Here is an 8,233-nt window from a genome sequence, read left to right on the forward strand (position 1 = left end):
TGTTTGTTACATAATTTTATTGTCCAATTGTATGTATCCGATGTCAAATTGTAATACCTAAGTGTCAAATATATATATCTGTCAAACTCTAACACCACGTGTATGTCTCTCTATACCTCTCTCTCAACCATAGATCCATCACTCCTATAGACCCGCGACTCTGTATGACTTTTGGAAAAGTGACGTTAAGTACCGTTCACAGTATTATCGTGGCGCGTTCCCACGCGCCTGGCGCCCAACTTTACCGTGAGTTAATGAACGCCTCTAAGGGCGTAGAATTAATCCTTCTGATACCGATTTTTTACCGTTTATTAGTGAAACTTGGAGAATCTTTAAATTGAACGCTCCCCTGTCCGAACTTGGCGTTTCGGCACAGGAAAAGACGTTGCAATATGTACATATATACCATATACATATTTCAATTATTTTGAACTGTATTGCATAAATTGTTACTTATACAAAGTTATGTGATAAGAATCAAAAATACATATATTTGTGATACTTGAATTACTAGAAAGCTGCTCTATATATCTGTACTTTAAAAAGTAAGTGATATCCTAAAAAAATTATAAAAATGAAAAGATCAGGCCATGTTCAAAAGAAGGTACTCAAAAATTTAAACGATCTAATAATAAATTATCACGAAAAGTAACTGATATGTTATTCAAGGTGCCAGTTCAAAGTGAACATACGTAAAGTGTATATTATCTAAATTTAGTAATAATATATTACCATGAAAAGTAACTTACTCCCTGAAAATACGGTATAACACAAATCGGAAGTTGATACAAAAATTCGAAATTTTACTAAAGAAAGATTGAAGGTTTTTAATTTATACAATTTTCACAACTCTTATTTCAATTATTTATTCTACCCATCGAAAGTTTTTTGAGAGCAGGCCGCCATGTTATTTTTCTGAGTCATTAACAAATTGGTACTCTGGAATTACGAGCAATTATTTTTCATTGTACGGGCTAGTATGAATTTCAAATCAAATCTCTATAAACGACTATTATATTTTGTGCACTAAGAATAACATATCGCACTTATTTTCTAGAATCAAATTGTAATCAGTTTTACTTATATGTATGTACATTCAATGTGAACTTGCACCTTGAATAAAATATCACAGTTACTTTTCATGGTAATATATTATTACTAACTTTAGATAATATACACTTTACGTATGTTCACTTTGAACTGGCACCTTGAATAACATATCAGTTACTTTTCGTGATAATTTATTATTAGATCGTTTAAATTTTTGAGTACCTTCTTTTGAACATGGCCTGACCTTTTCATTTTTATGATTTTTTTAGGATTGTATTATACGAATATAATTAAAATAAAATTGTATGCCATATATTTCATGTGTTTGATAATATAAATAACACAAAATTTTTTCTGTTTTATATATAGTTTTTTATAGAAAAAAATTGATGTATTATTTATATTATCAAACATAAAATATATAATGGCATACAATTTTATTATATTCGCACAATACAATAATATTCACATGATTTTTATAGGTTATAAGTATATGCATTTATAATTTGTAAAAAAACTGTGAATCTTATTATTACATCATACGTCGAAATTCGTTGAAGTAATGATTTTACTAAAATAAGCATATTTGATAGAAATTGATTCTAATGAATTTTATTATTTGTTCACATATAGCTGTAAATTGTTATACAAATTATTCTTACTGTAAATGGAAAATATAAATTGTGTCCAGTATAAATTGTATACAGTATATAAAACAGAAAGAGAGAGAGCGAGAGAAAGAAAGAGAGAGAGAGATAGAGAGAGAGAAACACGTTGCAGCTCCATCTATCACGATATCACGCAACTCATCTACTGCTCTGTTTTATTCCGCAGCCTCGATTTGCACACACATATGCGTGAAATGTTTTTTATATATAACTTTTTTATTAGACTTGCAATCTCACTTTTAATTGCTTACTAATATTTCTTCATATAATCCTTACCGCGCATACTATATTTCATGCACAGACAAACTGCAGAACTTTTTTTATTAAATAAGTATTATTACGAACTGACACAAAGCAGCCGATAACAAAACTGTAATTTTTGATTTTTATATGATTTATATATGCAAACATAGCTAGCGTGGTCCGTTTTTATAAGTACTTTAATCGTGGAAAAGGATTTATTGATCAGTATAGTCAATAAAAAGTTATATGAAAAAAATAAATATTCTCGCATTTGGTCGGTAAAAACATCATCCGGGATTCCTTTAAATAAAATTATAGGATTGTATTATAAATAAATATAACGCAAAAAATTATTGTAACTTGTTTACTTTGTTTTGTTTATTTCCAATCAAGATAATTATTTATAAAAATTAATCATTATCAAAAATAATATTTTCTCAAAATTATATTTATAATTGAAGTTGATATTTTCTTTGACCAAAAACCGGCATGTAATTTAAATGTTCCTTTATTAATTATGTAATGGTCGAAACGTTGTGTTTTAATTAATAAAGGAATATTTAAATTACATGCCAGTTTTTGGTCGAGAAAAATATCAACCTCAATTTTGAATTCTCAACTGGCGATAAAATATTATTTTCTGTTATATTTATAAATTATATATTTATTCATCTTTATAACGCGAGAAAGAAACTTTAAATACAATAAAAAAGAAATAAAATTAAAAAATGGTGTTAAGTAGATGTAGGAAATTGTAACGTGTAATGTATTTTCAAAATGTAATTATAAACTTCGCTTTTGATAGCAAACTTAATTATACTAACTAAAAAATTACTTAACAAAAAAGTCGTACAAAACATTTATTTTAATTTTCTATATTTAGCGTAAAAAAATATCAAATAATTATACCAAGTAAAAGTAGAAATTTGTATTGATATACATTAATAAGTTAATGTAAGAAATTTGTATTGAGAGATAATAAACAGATTACAATTAAATAAATAAAATGTCTTAATTATGTACGGTACCACGCGCTGTACAAGTTGCAAAAACGTAACATAGTAACGTTTAAGTACTATCCCGAAAAAAACATTTAGGACACTATATCCTAAGGAATATTTCTGTAATGTTTCATATCTAGGTATCTGAATGCGGACATTAACGGTTTATGCAATGTTTCTAAAATATTTTTGCGTATATCTCCGAAACATTTGATATTTCAGAATAACGTTTTTGAAAAGTCTCTGATATGTTTTTTTGTAAAGCGGGAACTCTAATAAATAAAACATGTCATTACATAATGTTCTTGTAGCTTATATCGAGAGCTTTTCAAAATTCTATGAAAAATTATCTTTTCATTAAGTATTTTTCGCGTTATAAGGCTTCAAATTCTGATATACACTACAAATCGTAATATTTTAATTTAAAAAAGTTGCACAAAATAGTTGTTTTAATTTCTTAAAAATATAATGTATTTAAAATATATAATGACACATTAAAAACTTGCGATAACAAAAATATAAACATTAAAGACTTGCGACAAAAAAAATTAATTTAAAAACTTAGTATTGCTAATGTCCTTATCGTGTCATTATTGCATATTACTTCAATTAAAATTTCAATTGTATAGTTTAATACAACAATTACAATTGTTAAATTGTTGTTTAGCTTAGCAGTGCTAAGTTTTTAAATTAAATTATTCTACTTTTTTTCGCAAGTTTTTAATGTTTTTTTATTTCTTCTTGTCGCAAGTTTGTAATGTTTATATCTTTTTTGTCCCAAGTTTTAATGTCAGTATGTATTTTAAATTCATTATTTTTATAAGAAATTAAAACAACTATTTTGTGCAACTTTTTTAAATTAAAATATTTTAATAAGTTTTTATTTTTGCTTAGCGCAATTTTTAGATATGTTTTAAGATTCTGTAAGATTTTGGAGATATAGTTTTTGACGCGAACTTAACATCTTCTTTTACCTTTTTTAAAATGAAATTTTTTATACATATAAAAAACATTTATGAGTTCTTTATAAAAAATTCCGAAGAAAACCAAAAAAAGCTTGTTACATAAGATTCACTCTAAAACGATTTTTAATAATTATAAAGTGATAAAGTCAAATTGTATTTGCAATATGACAAGTAATTAACAAACTATCAATACGTTACCTTAAAGAAAATTGATAATCCTAACTCTTTGATTACTGTGGAATGTGAATGTCCAAAGCTCTTAGGTTATATTTCAGTCAATTAACAATCAAAGAGCTTTATCACAATAAGCGTAGACCTTTAATATTTATTTAATTACACGCTATGGTTAATAAGTCCAATATCAGAACACGATAAAATGTTTTATTTCCTTTATTAAATTTAATTAATTTATTATTAAGAAATAGAATTGTAATATTTTCAAGTATTCTACAAAGTAAATGATATTTTACAAAAATAATAAAATTTTAATAACTTTAATTGTATATATTTGTTACACGTAACGTTTTCACCAACAGATTTAGAATATAATCATGTTAAATCATTATATTCCTTATTAATTTGATTGCGTAGAAAATATTTAATTATCACGCACATGATTTTATATAATAAACAATAATCTCATCAATATGAATATGTGCAGATATAATATAAATATAAATATGTGAATATATTATTCTGTTTGCAATTTTTAATTATTAAATTATATTATTTCCAAATTATATGCATAATAGATATACAACAAAACTATTATTATTAACAATATATTTGCAATCCAGATATTATATGAAAATATTCACACACAAGAAAAATAATATTTTAAAACGTAATTGCTGGTGTACGATTACATTTTTGTTTAATTGGTAAACAAATATTTAATAAAATTTATTAATTTAAAAAAGGAATAAAAAATGAATCTTTTCAATATAAAAAAAATATAAATATATCAATAAATACATAATAACAAAATATATACATTCTAAGCATTTAAATAATAATACAATTTTAAAACAAGACCACTTATATAAATGTTTATATACAACGTATTCTAATTATTAAACCACAATATTCATCTCGACTAAAGAGCCAAACGCGATGTTATTGCGCCAAATTTAGATAAGAAAATTTGGAAACTAAGGAATTTGAATCCTATGGTTAGGATCTCAGAAATTCCCTTGTTCCTTCTCTTAACATCCCCTGTACAGAAATAGACGAGAAAAATATTGGTCCGAAAGTCGGCTGAATCGGAAATCGAACCCGAGACCTTCCGCTTGCTGGGCGACTGCTCTTCCTCTCAGTTGGAAGTTGAATTGCAACGATTGTGACGCCACATATGTCGGACAGACAAAAAGACAGTTAGGAACGAGACTTAAAGAGCATAAAAATAATATTAAATTAGACTCTGCTAGACATTCGGTTGTCACAGAACACATTCTAAACGAACAACATACATTTGACTGGGACAATATTAAAATTATGGATCACGAAAAGAACTACCATAAAAGACTAATATCTGAAATGATCCACATTAAAGAACAGAAAAATGGAATTAATTTAAATACAGACACCGAATTGTTAGACAGTAGTTATTTTGACATACTTAAAAAATTTGCTGAATCATAATTTAGAAAAAACATTGGTAATAAATAAATACATCACGCTCTCTATTTTGACATTTGGTATTCAGACTTCGCAACTCACACTTGAAATATCGGGGAAAAGGACTTGTTAAAACGATAATGTAAGTTGAAAGATTTTTTAATTTTCTCTGACATTGATTTAATTCGCGTATTATATCCGTAGCATGCTCAAATGTCGCATAACTTGGCATCTCAGACCAATCGCCTTGCATATCTATTGGTCAACAGCGAAGAATCGTTTCAATTTTATATTTTAATATTTAACTAACTTTGTATTTTTAACATTTAACTTTGTATTTTAATATTTAACTTTTATGTATTGATAAAGACTGTAGTGCAGTCGAAACGTTTATAATTTATATCGATTCTGTAACGAAATGTTAATTTAATTATTTAACTATTAATAAAAATTTTTACACCTTATTTATTTGCTCGTTCAGTTGGCCTACTATATATGATTTGTTTAATTTTGTTAAATTATACGAGCCTTTCATTAATTAATTGTAAATGTTTGTATAATTGTAATAACTTTCAACGATACATTGCACATTTATTTCAATTGCAACAGAATGAATTTTTTATATTATTGTATGAATGAATATTGAAAATAAAGAATGGGCCCCTCCATCGCCCATTCTCGTGAGAACGCAACCATATATTTTTCTTCGTCTCTCCGATTTTAACACGACATACATATTTCTGTCTGATACCTTTTTTCTGGATGATACTTTTTGAAATGTCATGAAGCCTAGGTCAAATAAGAAACTTATTGCACTCGTTTTAATGCAGCGCTTACAGCAGCTTTTATAAAGCGCCAGAGCAGCCAATATTTTATTTTGGCGCTTACGGCAACTTTTATACAGCGCTAGAACAATTGATGTTTTATTTCGGCGCTTACGGCAGCTTTTATACAGCGCCATTATTTAATCTGTTCTAAGAACAATATGTATGCCCCTTGTGCTCCTTTGGGCCATTTTTTCTTGAACACTTCCATATCATTAGAGTAATACCATTCCGATTTTGTGTCAGCTCTCAACATACACGTGTAGTAACCACGATTCATTTCTTCACCTTCGTGAAATATAGCGCTCATTAGCTTGTACTTTTTTTTATTAATCGTGGTATTACTCGTCGGCACGGCGGTAATCCGATTGTTGATAATTTTTTTAGAAGCACCGTTTACAAAAGTATATAGATTGAGCTGTATTAGTACGACGGATAAAGTAGATTCAATTACGGTTTTCTTTTTCAACACGGTACCCTTACATTCGTTACAATTGCCGTTTATCGTTTCCCATTTAGAAAATTCTACATTAATCAAACTTTGTAGAGTGACACCTTTTTTCCTTTTTAATGTCGAATGTATAGGTAATATTAGCAAACTATTGCTTTCCAGCTTAGTTACATTGTAATTACATTTGACATTCGAGCAACATGTTACGTGCTTTAATTCGAGTTCTAATACATCATTGATGTCGGAATACGTCGACATTAGAGCCGTAAAAAATTCCGAAACATCTTGTTGTGTTCGTTCTTCGAAGCGTTTTCCGACAGATCTTCTAACCGCTTGAATGTTGCAATATTTACGTTCACCATACGCGCAGATAGCATCAGTCAATGCATTCGATGCTTTATTTTTCAGTATTTGTTGCCTAATACGTACGCAATGAAACGCGCATTGTAGTATTACATTAGCGTAACACGAAACAGCATCGTTATTGCAAAGGCCATATATTTTCCACGTAACTATACTTTCTGGTTCCTCACAATCATAATTCTGCACATCATCAATGATATTAGGGATAGCCCATCGACGATCGTACATTTTCACAACCTTTTTCTCGGATGGATTGATTTGTGGCAGTTCAGATTTGAATATAGATCTCAGTCGATTATATTCTACAATAGCTCTCGAATTTGCTTTAACTGATGCTGGATTGAAATTTATCAAATGTAGGCTTTCCAATTTACTTACTCGTGACAAACCTACATAGGCTTGACCATCACTGAATACAGTCGTTCCTAAATCCATCATTGCATTGTTACATGTAATTCCTTGACTTTTGTGTATAGTTATTCCATAACTGAGAGACAATGGAAATTGTTTTCGATGTACCACTAATTTGTGGAATACTTCAAATTTAATATCTACTTTCGTTATTGCGATTTCTTTGTTATCCGAAATAACTATTTTGATGGAATCAATACGATTGCCGTCAGCAGAGCGATTAACTGCAACTACATTGCCTATCGTTCCATTGACAAGTTCCAAAGTTACGTCAATGTTTCGTCGAATCATCACTTTAGCGCCAATTTTAATCGCTATTACTCTTTCAATGCCAGCTGTTTCAGACACTTTATCATCTTTGTCTTCCAAAATTTTATGCACCTTTTTTTTCATTGCTGGAGCACAGTCGACATCATCTTCTGCTTTTAGTAGAATTTCATCGCTGTCAATTTTATCGAGCATTGCTGTGTTCAAAACCTTGCACAAATAACACGTGGGCAATAAACAAATTGTATCAATCGGTAATTGATTCATATAAGTGCAAAGTTCATTCAATCTTTCGTCGCAACTACTTTCTTTAAAATTGATTTTTTCTAGACTAAAGAACATTGATGTCAGAATCCGTTACTAAACCTATCTA

General features: G+C 28.4%; 1 pseudogene; it reads right to left on the reverse strand.

The window, feature by feature from the left end:
- Positions 1-8,191: 8,191 nt before the first annotated feature.
- LOC146721196 (uncharacterized) overlaps positions 8,192-8,233 on the reverse strand; it is a 945-nt pseudogene continuing 903 nt past the window's right edge.

The sequence above is a fragment of the Nylanderia fulva genome, unplaced genomic scaffold (genome assembly GCF_048542155.1).
Source record: "Nylanderia fulva isolate GAGA-0341 unplaced genomic scaffold, ASM4854215v1 Scaffold526, whole genome shotgun sequence".
NCBI classification, from domain to species: Eukaryota; Metazoa; Arthropoda; class Insecta; order Hymenoptera; family Formicidae; genus Nylanderia; species Nylanderia fulva.